Here is a 14,515-nt window from a genome sequence, read left to right as displayed (position 1 = left end):
TTTTGGATTTTACTTGCCCTCTACTATCACATTTGGCATCGGCCTTGGCAGACGATGTTGATGGCATTTCATCGTCTATGTCATGGCTAGTGGCAGCAGCTTCAGCACTAGGAGGAAGTGGTTCTTGATCTTTCCCTATTTTATCCTCCAAATTTTTGTTTTCCATTATTTTTCTGGAGTTATATAACACAATGGCCCTCATTCCGAGTTGATCGCTCGCTAGCTGCTTTTAGCAGCAGTGCAACTGCTAAGCCGCCGCCCTCTGGGAGTGTATCTTAGCTTAGCAGAAGTGCAAACGAAAGGTTAGCAGAACAGTGCTGATATTTTTTCAAGCAGTTTCAGAGTAGCTGCAGACCTACTCCTTCATTGCGATCACTTCAGACATTTTGTTTCCTGGTTTGATGTCACAAACACGCCCTGCGTTCGGCCAGCTACTCCCCCGTTTCCCCAGTCATGCCTGCGTTTTTACCTGACACGCCTGCGTTTTTTAGCACACTCCCGGAAAACGGCCAGTTACCACCCAGAAACACCCACTTCCTGTCAATCATTCAACGATCAACAGTGCGACTGAAAAGCGTCGCTAGACCTTGTGTGAAACTGCATAGTTTTGTGTGAAAGTACGTCGTGCATGTGTACTGCGGCCTGTACGCATGCGCAAAAATGCCGATTTTTTGCCGCAGCTAGCGATCAACTTGGAATGACCCCCAATATGCGGCACAGGAATGACTGATGGCTGATGCACAGGACACTACCACTGGTCTGATACAGGACAACACAGCAACACTGTAAGGGACTTGTTATTATTATTATTATTATTATACTGTAGCAGTGGACATATAGCAGCAGTGTATACCACTGTGACTGCCTGGTCACTGGAATGACTGATGGCTGATGCACAGGATACTATCACTGGTCTGATGCAGCACAACACAGCAACACTGTGAGGGACTTGTTATTATTATTATTATTATTATACTGTAGCAGTGGACATATAGCAGCAGCGTATACCACTGTGACTGCATGGTCACTGGAATGATTGATGGCTGATGCACAGGACACTACCACTGGTCTGATGTAGGACAACACAGCAACACTGTAAGGGACTTGTTGTTTTTATTATTATTATTATTATTATTATTATTATACTGTAGCAGGGGACATAAATCAGCAGTGTATAACACTGTGACTGCCTGGTCACTGGAATGACTGATGTCTGATGCAGCACAACACAGCAACACTGTAAGGGACCTGTTGTTGTTATTATTATTATTATTATACTGTAGCAGTGGACATATAGCAGTAGTGTATACAACCGTGACTGCCTGGTCACTGGAATGACTGATGGCTGATGCACAGGACACTACCACTGGACTGATGCAGCACAATACACCACCACTGAACTGATGCAGCACAACACAGCAGCAATGGACATATGGCAGCAATAGGACACAACTACTGTGACTGGACAAATACAGCACAAGACACGGACACTGATAGAACTGAGACACATCCTCTCTCAACACTCTCCAATGCTGGAGTGAAAATGGCGGTGACGCGTGGCTCCTTATATGAAATCCAAACCCCGCGAGAATCCGACAGCGGGATGATGACGTTTTGCCTCATTCTGGTTTCCGAGTCAGGCGGGAAAACCCGAGCCTGGCTCGGATCCGGGTTCGAATGGTAAAGTCCAGTAGGGTTCAGTTCTCAGAGAACCGAACCCGCTCATCCTTAGTTAAAAGTAATCATGATATCACAGAGCAATAATGGAAGACATTAAAGAGATATTATTAAGAGCCATGGTTACCTATTGTGTGATTATATAAAATAGTTTTATTACAGTAGCTCAGAGATTTGTGTTTGAGTTATGGGTTCATGTGCTTACTGTACGTGTTTGTATTCATTTGGTTAAGGTAGTTTGTCTAATTAAAAAACAAAAAAAGATAATTAGTTAAGGGGATTCAATGTGTTAGATGTTTGTGCATCTTCATTTTGTTTAGTTATGCTAGTTTAAGTTGACATATTGACAATGTGTGTATGCACTTGTATGGTTAACATCCAGAATATGTGCATGAAACAAAACAGTGCTGTAACTATTACCAGAGTAGACCAGTACAATACTAGTGCCTCACTTCTGAGGACCCCGCTGTGTGCTATTGAGCATACACCAAGCACAGTAAAGGACTATTTGGGCTCATGGGTTTACTGATGACATTTATCACCTGTGACGTAGAGTCTTTAACAGGAATTGAAGTAGCCAGTGTTGCATCTATTGGAAACTCTGGACCCCTACCTAAGCAGCCCGTGTCAACACAGTGATGCAGAATAGTGAGCATATACGCAGCAGGACTCCCAAGTTATAAACCCAGAAATTTTCTCACTTCAAAGGGCAGCTGTTACTGGGAGAGCTGTCCTTTGCTTAAATCTACATGCACACAGTGTGAATAAATGCTTCTATCTCATGCAATAAGTGGCGGGATACATCACATTCATATTGCGATGCGTGATGCATGCACCCATCCAGGTTTCAAAAAATTAGTATGTGTTTAATTTTTAGAAAATAGTGTTGAATAAGTTTTAAAAAGATGTTATTGACCTAATTCAATCATAAAAACATAAATTTCTAATCAGTGTTTGGAAAAAAATATTAGCCTATTAACTGGTTAAGACCAAGGATGTAATTTGTCTGTGTGTTGTGTTTGTATGTTGTATGCTATAGGGGAGGACTGCTGGTTGCTAATGATTCTGCTGAAAAGTTCTCAAAATTTCTGTCCAAGTATTAAGCTCAGAACTGAATCCCTCATTTTTCTGTATTAATATTTATTGATTTAATGTACTATTGGCTTAAGCCAGCGGTTCTCAAACTGTGTGCCGTGGCACCCCGGCGTGCCTCGAGTCACTTGCAGGGGTGCCCTAGGTTGGTGGTCCAGGACCAAAAGTAAATTATTTATGGTCAATGTGATAGGCAAAACCGGTGCTGATGGCTGCCAATCATAAATTATGTGGACAAACAGAAGCAAATCCTGTCTCTCATCACATAACTGAAATAAGAATGACATATAAACACAATTTCATTAATGTAATATTTCTTTCTAAATTTCTCAATAAAAACTTTTGGTCTAGGGGTGCCATAAAAAAAGCTCTAATAGTCTAGGGCGCCGTGGTTCAAAAAAAGTTTGAGAACCACTGGCTTATGCCATTTTCTATTAATTTTCTCTCTAAACCAGGTTTTAATCCTTGCAGAAACCTCTAGTGCTATAGTATCTCCAAATTTAATTTATTGGCCAAGTCAAGGACAGGAGGGTAATATGCTTTGCCAGCATTGGCAGTATACGCATAAATACTGTAAATCTTCAGTTTTCAGTGCCAGACTTAAGAAATTTAAAACAGTTCTGGTCCTGGTTCTATAAGCAGATAGCAAGACAGAACGATATGTTCGCATTCTCATTCTTTTACAGTAACATATAAAAAATTGTATAAATATAGATATTGATTTAAAAACAAAAACATTCAATTAGGATAATTAACAGACATGAAATATTTCAACAATATATAAATGTGATATAGTTCATGCATTATTTTTTTTATTTCCCACCTCTCTCCCCAACTAGTTGACATGGTTCATTAGGAGCATATTGTGCTGTAACCATAATACAGTATGGATGAAAGATAGAATTCCATTAATTCATAAAAAGGAACTGCTATAGTTGGTAGGTAAGAATTAAAAATATACTTCCATATCATTAGCAGTAAAGACATTGAGTGCTATTAAGTAATGAAATACAATTTAAATAAATCATTTGGTATCATTATATTTAACTAAACACAGCAAAAAAAAAAGACAAATAAATGACACAAAACTCAATAAAAGTAATTTTAAGTATCGCCGCCATTTTCAGTCCGGCATTGGAAAGTGCAGCTAGAGGATGTTTAGCCGTCCTCAGTGTCTGTGTGGGAGGGAAAGTGGGGTGGTGATTCCAATACTGTCTTGTGCTGCTCAGTCCAGTGTAGTGTCTTATGCTTCATCAGTCCAGTCACAGTGGTGGTGTCCTCTGCTGCCATATGACCAGTGCTGCTGAATAAGTCCAGTCCAGTGGTGCTGTGTTGTGCTGCATCAGTTTAGTGGTGGTGTATTGTGCTGCATCAGTCCAGTCACAGTGGTGGTGTCCTCTGTTGCCATAAGTCCAGTCCATTGGTGCTGTGTTGTGCTGCTCAGTCCAGTGGAGTGTCTTGAACTGCATCAGTCCAGTCACAGTGGTGGTGTCCTCTGCTGCCATATGTCCAGTGCTGCTGTATAAGTCCAGTCCAGTAGTGCTGTGTTGTGCTGCATCAGTTCAGTGGTGGTGTATTGTGCTGCTTCAGTCCAGTCACAGTGGTGGTGTACTCTGCTGCCATATGTCCAGTGCTGCTGTAGAAGTCCAGTCCATTGCAGTGGTGCTGTGTTGTCCTGCATCAGTACAGTGGTAGTGTCTGGTGCTGCATCAGTCCAGTCACAGTGGTGGCGTCCTCTGCTGCCATATGTCCTGTGCTGCTGTATAAGTCCAGTCCAGTGGTGCTGTGTTGTGCTGCTCAGTCCAGTGGTGGTGTCTTGTACTGCATCAGTCCAGTCACAGTGGTGGTGTCCTCTGTTGCCATATGTCCAGTGCTGCTGTATAATTTTAGTCCAGTGGTGCTGTGTTGTGCTGCATCAGTTCAGTGGTCATTTACTGTGCTGCTTCAGTCCAGTGACAGTGGTGGTGTCCTCTGCTGCCATATGTCCAGTGCTGCTGTATAAGTCCAGTCCATTGCAGTGGTGCTGTGTTGTCCTGCATCAGTACAGTGGTAGTGTCTTGTGCTGCATCTGTCCCGTCACAGTTGTGGCGTCCTCTGCTGCCATATGTCCAGTGCTGCTTTATAAGTCCAGTCCAGTTGTGCTGTATTGTGCGGCATTAGTTCAGCGGTGGTGTCCCTGTGCTGCTGTATATGTGCAGCGGTACTGCCATATAAATCCAGTGATACTGCCGTATATGTCTAGTGGTACTGCCATATAATTCCAGTGATACTGCTGTATTGGTACTGCCGTATAAATCCAGTGGTACTTGCGTATAAATCCAGTCCAGTGATACTGCCGTATATGTCCAGTGGTACTGTCATATAATTCCAGTGATACTGTCGTATATGTCCAGCAGTACTGCCATATAAATCCAGTGATACTGCCGTATATGTCCAGTGGTACTGCCATATAATTCCAGTGATACTGCCGTATATATCCAGTGGTCATGCCGTATAAATCCAGTGGTACTTGTGCATAAATCAAGTCCACTGATACTGCTGTAAATGTCCAGTGGTACTGCCGTATAATTCCAGTGATACTGCCGTATAATTCCAGTGATACTGCAGTATAATTCCAGTGATACTGCTGTATAATTCCAGTGATACAGCCGTATAATTCCAATGGTACTGTCGTATAAGTCCAGTGATACTGCCGTATAAATTCAGTCCAGTGGTAATACCGTATAACTCCAGTGGTACTGCCGTATAATTCCAGTGATACTGCCATATAATTCCAGTGATACTGCTGTATAATCCTAGTGGTACTGGTGTATAAGACTATAAGTCCAGTGATACTGCCATATAAATCCAGTCCAGTGGTACTGCCATATAAGTCCAGTGGTACTGCCATATAATTCCAGGATACTGCCGTATAATTCCAGTGGTACTGGTGTATAAGTCCAGTGATACTGCCGTATAAATCCAGTCCCGTGGTACTGCCATATAAGTCCAGTGGTACTGCGGTTTAATTCCAGTGATACTGCCATATAATTCCAGTGGTACTGGCATATAAATCCAGTGATACTGCTGTATAAATCCAGTCCAGTGGTACTGCCGTATAAATCCAGCGGTACTGCCGTATAATTCCAGTTATACTGACGTATAATTCCAGTGATACTGCCGTATAATAACAGTGATACTGCCATATAATTCCAGTGGTACTGCCATTTAATTCAAGTAGTACTGCTGTATAAGTCCAGTGGTACTAACCTGTGCTGTATATTATTTACTCCATTTAAAGGGGTTATTAATATTTCATCCAAATAATTTTTACAGGGTTAGCTCTGTGCGGTGTAGGGATATGCTCTCCTGTACCGCATATTGTGTTATATAATTCCAAAAAAATAATGGCGAACAAATATTTTGAGGATAAAATACAGAAAGATCAACAACCACTTCCTCCTAGTGCTGAAGCTGCTGCCACTAGTTATGACATAGACAATGAAATTCCATCAATGTCGTCTGCCAAGACCGATGCCCAATGTCATAGTAGAGGGCATGTAAGATCCAAAAAGCCAAAGTTCAGTAAAAAGACCCCTGGCTATGTTCATGACTAGTGGTTTAGCTTCACATGATGATGGAAGCCCTTACCCTCCCGCTAGGAAAATTATAAGAGTTAACCTGTCAAAAGCACAGCAAAGAACTGTGCATTCTAAGATGCTATTACAAAACCTCAAGGAGAGTTCAAATGTGTTGGCGGTTGCGATGCCTGACCTTCCCAACACTGGATGGGAAGAGGTGGCTCCTTCCACCATTTTTACGCCCTCTGCAAGTGCTGGAAGTAGCACCCACAGTCCAGTTTCTCATATTCAAGTTGAAGATGTCACTGTTGAAGTACACCAGGATGAGAATATGTGTGTTGCTGGCGCTGAGGAGGAAGTTGACAATGAGGATTCTGATGGTGATGTGGTTTGTTTAAATCACGCACCGGTGGAAGACACCTGTTGTCCGTGGGATGAATAAGCCCATTGGGATGCCTGGGCAAAATACCAAAAAAGCCACCTCTTCGGTTTGGAATTATTTCTCCACCAATCTGGACAACAGGTGTCAAGCCATGTGTTGCCTCTGTCAATCTGTAACAAGTAGGGGTAAGGACGTTAACCACCTAGAAACATCCTCCCTTATATGTCACCTGATGCGCATTCATCAGGAGTCATTGTCAAGTTGTGACATTTTGGGTAAGAGCGTAAGCAGTCCACTGACTCCTAAATCCCTTCTTCCTCTTGTACCCAAGCTCCTGCAAGCCACACCACCAACTCCCTCAACTTCAACTTCCTCCTCAGTCAGGAACATCAGTAGTCCTGCAGGCCATGTCACTGGCAAGACTGAGGAGTCCTCTACTAACCGGGATTCCTCCGATGCATCCTTGAGTGGTATGCCTACTGCTGCTGTTGCTGCCGCTGCTGTTGTTGCTGCTGGAAGTCGATCTTCATACCAGAGGGGAAGTCGGAAGACCACTTGTACTATTTCCAGTAAGCAATTGACTGTCCAACAGTTCTTTGTGAGGAAGATGAAATATGACAGCAGTCATCCTGTTGCAAAGCATATAACTGAGGCCTTGACTGCTATGTTGGTGTTAGATGTGCGTCCGGTATCTGCCATTAGTTCAGTGGGACTTAGAGAATTGATGTAGGTACTGTGTCCCCGGTACCAAATTTCATCTAGGTTCCACTTCACTAGGCAGACGATACCGAGAATGTACAGAGACGTCAGAAAAAGTGTCCTCGATGTTCTTAAAAATGCAGTTGTACCAGCTGTTCACTTAACCATGGACATGTGGACAAGTGGAACAGGGCAGACTAAGGACTATATGACTGTGACAGCCCACTGGGTAGATGTAATGCCTCCCACAGCAACAACAACAGTAGTGGCACCAGTAGCAGCATCTCGCAAACACCAACTTGTTCTTAGGCAGGTTACGCTACTTATCACCGCTTTCCATAAGAGGCACACCGCTGACAACCTCTTACAGAATCTGAGGGACATCATCGCACAATGGCTTACCCCACTTAGACTCTCCTAGGATTTTTTTTTATATCGGACAATGCCACCAATATTGTGCGTGCATTACATCTGGGCAAATTCCAGCACGTCCCATGTTTTGCACACACAATTAATTTGATGGTGCAGATTTTTTTTTAAAAATGACAGGGGCATGCAGGAGATGCTGTCGGTGGCCTGAAAAATTGCGGGCCACTTTTGACATTCTGGCACCGCGTGCCAAGACTGGAGCGCCAGCAAACACTCCTGAACCTGTCCTGCCATCACCTGAAGCAAGAGGTGGTAACGAGGTGGAATTCAACACTCTATATGCTTCAGAGGATGGAGGAGCAGCAAAAGGCCATTCAAGCCTATACATCCACCTACAATATAGGCAAAGGAGGGGGAATGCACCTGACTCAAGTGCAGTGGAAAATGATTTCCGTCTTGTGCAAGGTTCTCCAACCCTTCAAATTTGCCACATGTGAAGTCAGTTCCAACACTGCCAGCTTGAGTCAGGTCATTCCCCTCATCAGGCTTTTGCAAAAGCAACTGGAGAAATTAAAGGAGGAGCAAAGACGGAGCGATTCCGCTAAGTATGTGGAACTTGTGGATGGAGCCCTTCATTTGCTTAGCCAGGATTCAAGGGTGGTCAATCTGTTGAAATCAGAGCACTACATTTTTACAACCGTGGTCGGTCCTAGGTTTAAAGCCTACGTTGTATCTCTCTTTCCGGCAGACACAAGTCTGCAGAAGTTCAAAGACCTGCTGGTGAGAAAATTGTCAACTCAAGCGGAACGTGTCCTGTCAACAACTCCCCCTTCCTTTTCTCCAGCAACTGGGGCTTCGAGGAAAAGGATAAGCTTTCCTAGCCCACCCGTTGGCGGTGATGCAGGGCAATCAGGAGTGAATACTGACATCTGGTCCAGACTGAAGGACCTGCCAAGGACTACTGACATGTCTAGTGTCACTGCATATGATTCTGTCACCATTGAAAGAATGGTGGACAATTATATGAGTCACAGCATCCAAGCAGGCATGTCAGACAGTTTGTACATATACTGGCAGGAAAAAGAGGCAATTTGGATGCACTTGCACAAACTGGCTTTATTTTACCTAAATTGCCCTCCTCCAGTGTGTACTCCGAAAGAGTGGTTAGTGCAGCCGGTAACCTTGTCAGCAATCGGCATAGGAGGTTACTTCCACAAAATGTTGAGAAGATGATGTTTATCAAAATGAATTATAAATTCCTCCAGGAAGATCTTGACCAACAATTGCCTGCAGAAAGTACACAGGGACGAACGAAAGATTAGCAGAATTGCGAATAGAAATTTCTTAGCAGTTTCTGAGTAGCTTGAGACTTACTCCTACATTGCGATCAGCTCAGCCCCTTTCGTTCCTGGTTTGACGTCACAAACACGCCCTGCGTTCGGTCAGCCACTCCCCCGTTTCTCCAGACACTCCTGCGTTTTGTTCTGGCACGCCTGCGTTTTTCCGCACACTCCCAGAAAACGGTCAGTTTCCGCCCAGAAACACCCACTTCCTGTCAATCACATTCCGATCACTTCAACGATGAAAATTCTTCGTTCGGACGTGAGTAAATCTACTAAGTTTTGAACTAAAAAACTTAGCGCATGCGCACTGCGTACCATGCGCATGCGCATTTTCGCCTTAATCGCTCCGTTGTGAAAATCGGCAATGAGCAAACAACTCGGAATGACCCCCTTTATCTCCATCCAAGGCTTAGTAAGCAGTCCCCTATGTCCCAATGCTAGTGTACAGTAGGTATCTAACTGACTGAGGGAGTTGGGTAAGAAACGTCAACAGACATAATGTCGACATTAATCTTGTCAACATGAGAATGTTGACATGCTCTTAATGTTGCTGTTGACATGTCAACATTCATCAGTTAGACACTGCTGAAATGTCGACATCTTAGAAAGTTATCATATTGTCCCTGGTGGCCCAGCAGTGACTTACCTTCTCCTGGCAGCTGCAGTGGATCCAGCGACATCTTCTGAGTCCTGGTGGTCATGTGACTGGCTTAAGGGGCCTATACATCAGCAATTGATTGGGGAAAATTCCAATTTGCAGATGATTGTGTTAACAAATCTGCACTGTATAAGGTTCACATTTTCGCAATTTTTGGACACAAATCGATTGGGACTATTAAATCAGGTTTTTCAACATGTTTAATTTCACAGATCAGTTGGGACTGTAGATTGCTAGTGTATGGGCAACAATCAGCAGATCTGCAGATCGTTTCTAGTAAACTGATGAGTCTTTCAAGACTGGCAGATCTGTTTAATTGAAAATTATCTGCAAATCATTAAAAAATATCTGTAATGTATGGGCAAGGTTAGATGGATTGGGGAAACAATATATCTGGGAAATAAATCACAGGATCTGTGAAACAAAAAATTGTGATTGCTGATGTATGTGCCCCTTTAGACCTCCGATCTTCCAGTGTTCTGGTATTTGTCCCTAATCTCTACCCTAACCCTCTCTTTAGGGCCTAACAAAAAACCCTCCTGTCAACAGCCTAACTTTAATGTCAACATTCTGACGTTGTCAACACTTCACCTGTCAATATTCTGGGAATGTTGACAAGTTTTAATGTAGAGGGAGAAAGGGGATATGTCGACAAGTTGCCTGTTATTATTTTAACAACGTAGACACCATGGCCAATATTTACTAAGAATTCGAGTTTGTCCGTTTTGTGTTTTTTTTTCTAAGTCCCAATCCGGGAATTCACTAAGCACCAATCTCGGCAGTGTTTGGACTATTCGTAATGGTTTGATTTGCAAAGTTCCAAAATACGAATGAATAGACCATCGGTCAAACGCTGCTGTTATTGCATACAATACGGGAATTCACTATTCATTCGTATTTGGGTGTTAGTTTCTGAGTGCTCAATTGCGGTCGTATTTTTTTGCGAATCGGTAAAAAAAGCGGCAAAAAAAAATAGACCTGCTTTTTTCAATCGTGTTTACATGTGTTGCAACTCAAAAATCAATCACACCTGAATTAGGATGCCTATAAAAGGATGTTGGGCCCATTTCAATACACCTACACTCAGAAATGGCAGCAGGACTGTGGGCCAGTGATCTTTTGTGTGCTGTGGGATTCCTCAGACTCAGGCATCAGCCTGTAAGTACCCAGGGCCAAGGAACTGAACATGGTCAGCAGGTTGTACAGGTTCCACGGAGGCTGCGCAGGCCTCGTTTTTTTAGGGGGCGTTTAAACTTCAACGCATTGTCCGATGATAAGGTTATACAGATGTTCCGTCTAAATCGTAACAACATTTTCCGTCTGTATGACCTTGTCAAACTGGGCCTAGACCCTGAGACAGCACGCTCTCGCTCTGTCTCAGGCCTGCACAAACTCCTGGCTGTGTTGCACTTTCTGGCTACTGGCAGCTTTCAGGCTGTGTCTGGGGATGTCATAGGAATCTCACAGCCCTCATTTTCCAGAATCTTAACACAGGTGATGTATACCTAACTACCTGTTCTGTTTTTTGTTTGTTTTAATTTCTCGGTGGCCAGTTCTGTCCTAAAAATCTCATGTTTATTGTTCTTTAAAATATACCCACAGGTGTTGGCTGTTTTGCAGCCCCACATCGAGGCCTCAATCTGCTTCCCTACCCAGGAGTCTCAGTGACATGCCGTCAGGGTAGATTTCTATGAGCTGGCTGGCATGCCCAATGTGCTTGGAGCCATAGATTGCACACACATTCAGCTGAGACCACCTAGGGGCAGGCAGCACATATATACTAATCGCCATTTCGAACACTCCACAAATGTGCAGGTGGTTTGTGATGCAAATCTCAAAATAATGAGTGTTGTTGCTGGTTACCCTGGGGGCTGCCATGACTCCTTCATCCTCAGTCAGTCATCCCTCTTTGATAAGTTTGAGGATGGACAAATGCCAGATGGATGGCTGCTGGGTATGTAATTTGATATGTGTAGGCCTGCGTATACTTTGTCCAAATACAGGTGTAGATGTATTAACCTGTAGAATGCATAAGGAAGTGAGAAACCAGTGATATGTGCAAGGTGATAAAGACACCAGTCAATCAGCTCCAATATGTAAATGAACATTTAGGAACAGATTGTCTGCTGCCTTTATTACCTTGCACATATCACTGGTTTATCACTTCCTTATGCCTTGTACAGGTTAATACATCTGCCCCACAGTGTGTTACTTATGTGTTGCTGTATCTTAACATGAATCACGTTACTATATCTGTCTTTTAGGTGATGGAGGATATGGCTGTTTCTCTTGGCTTCTAACTCCATTGTCCCGACCTGATACCCCTGCTGAACACAATTACAATCATGCACATAAGTCCACGCGGAATGTGATAGAAAGATGTTTTGGTGTGCTGAAATCTAGGTTTCGGTGTCTGGATAAGTCTGGTGGCCTTTTGTTGTATAGTCCCTCCAAGGTGACTCAAATTGTGTTCTGCTGCTGCTTTCTTCATAACATGTGTTTGCAACAACAACTGCCACATGTTGAGGAGGAGGAGGAGGAGGAGGAGGAGGAGGAGGAGGAAGAAAGCAGCCAGCAAGCAGAGGAATTAGAGACATCTGGTGATACTTGGAGTACAGATGTAGGGAGACAGGTTAGGCAAGAGCTCATCACTCGCTATTCCTAAGGTAAGTTTGGTTTGCTTATTTCATTTGTTGTGTAATCATAAATAGATGTTTTGCCATTTTTATTGGCAAAACCATTACTCAGAATGTTTCTGTCTCCTTGACACATACAAACATACCCTCGCTTTATGCAAAACAAATGTCGCATGTGTATTGTGTGTATTTTAAAACTCAAAACAATAGATTATGAGTGGCATGCATTAAGTCTGGATAAGTGATCATAAACTTGCAGTGCTAATTTATTACAAGCACACATAATCCATTTAGTATTTTACTTTATCATTGTGTGTAACGTCCTAATGCACAGGTTCACAAACTCGGCCCTCAGGACCACACACAGTGCATGTTTCTCTGACGTCCTAGTGGATGCTGGGAACTCCGTAAGGACCATGGGGAATAGACGGGCTCCGCAGGAGACTGGGCACTCTAAAAGAAAGATTAGGTACTATCTGGTGTGCACTGGCTCCTCCCTCTATGCCCCTCCTCCAGACCTCAGTTAGAATCTGTGCCCGGCCAGAGCTGGGTGCTCCTAGTGGGCTCTCCTGAGCTTGCTATAAAAGAAAGTATTTGTTAGGTTTTTTATTTTCAGTGAGATCTGCTGGCAACAGACTCACTGCTACGTGGGACTGAGGGGAGAGAAGCAAACCTACCTGCTTGCAGCTAGCTTGTGCTTCTTAGGCTACTGGACACCATTAGCTCCAGAGGGTTCGAACACAGGGCCTGACCTCGATCGTCCGTTCCCGGAGTAGCGCCGCCGCCCCCCTTGCAGAGCCAGAAGACAGAAGAGAAGCGATGAAATCGGCGGCAGAAGACTCCTGTCTTAATTAAGGTAGCGCACCGCACTGCAGCTGTGCGCCATTGCTCCCACAGCACACCACACACTCCGGTCACTGTAGGGTGCAGGGCGCTGGGGGGGGGGGTGCCCTGGGCAGCAATTATAATACCTTTTGGCATAAAATACACATAATACAGTCTGAAAACTGTATATGTGTAAAAAACCCTACCATTAAGTACATAAAACGCGGGACAGAAGCCCGCCGCTGAGGGGGCGGGGCCTTCTTCCTCAGCACACCAGCGCCATTTTCCCTTCACAGCTCCGCTGGAAGCAGCTCCCCAGGCTCTCCCCTGCAGTATCCTGATACAAGAAGGGTAAAAAAGAGAGGGGGGGGCACATAAATTTAGGCGCAAATAATATATTAAGCAGCTATTGGGTAAATCACTTTTTATAGTGTAAATCCCTGTGTTATATAGCGCTGTGGTGTGTGCTGGCATACTCTCTCTCTGTCTCCCCAAAGGACTTTGAGGGGTCCTGTCCTCAGTCTGAGCATTCCCTGTGTGTGTGTGCGGTGTGTCGGTACGGCTGTGTCGACATGTTTGATGAGGAGGGTTACGTGGAGGCGGAGCAGGGGCAGATAAGTGTGGTGTCGCCCCCGACGGGGCCGACACCTGATTGGATGGATATGTGGAAGGTCTTAACCGACAGTGTCAACTCCTTACATAAAAGGTTCGATGACGCAGCAGCCTTGGTACAGCCGGGGTCTCAGCCCGCGCCTGCCCAGGCGACTCAGAAGCCGTCAGGGGCTCATAAACGCCCGCTAGCTCTGATGGTAGACACAGATGCCGACACGGAGTCGGACTCCAGTGTAGATGAGGATGAGACAAATGTACAGTCTACAAAAGCCATCCGATGCATGATTTCTGCAATGAAAGATGTATTGCACATTTCTGATATTAACCCGGTTACCACCAAAAGGGGTATTATGTTTGGGGAGAAAAAGCAACTAGTGACTTTTCCCCCATCTGATGAATTAAATGATTTGTGTGAAGAAGCGTGGAGTTCCCCTGCTAAGAAACTAGTGATTCCTAAGAGGTTACTGATGGCGTACCCTTTCTCACCAACAGATAGGTTACGTTGGGAAACACTAACACGCTTATCTAAAAGGGTGGCACTGACGTCTCAGGATACGGCCACCCTAAAGGATCCTGCGAATAGAAAGCAGGAAGCTATCCTGAAGTCTGTGTATACACACTCTGGTACTCTACTGAGACCTGCTATTGCTTCAGCCCGGATG

The sequence above is a fragment of the Pseudophryne corroboree genome, chromosome 6 (assembly GCF_028390025.1).
Source record: "Pseudophryne corroboree isolate aPseCor3 chromosome 6, aPseCor3.hap2, whole genome shotgun sequence".
Taxonomy (NCBI): Eukaryota; Metazoa; Chordata; class Amphibia; order Anura; family Myobatrachidae; genus Pseudophryne; species Pseudophryne corroboree.
This window is presented reverse-complemented; position numbering follows the sequence as displayed.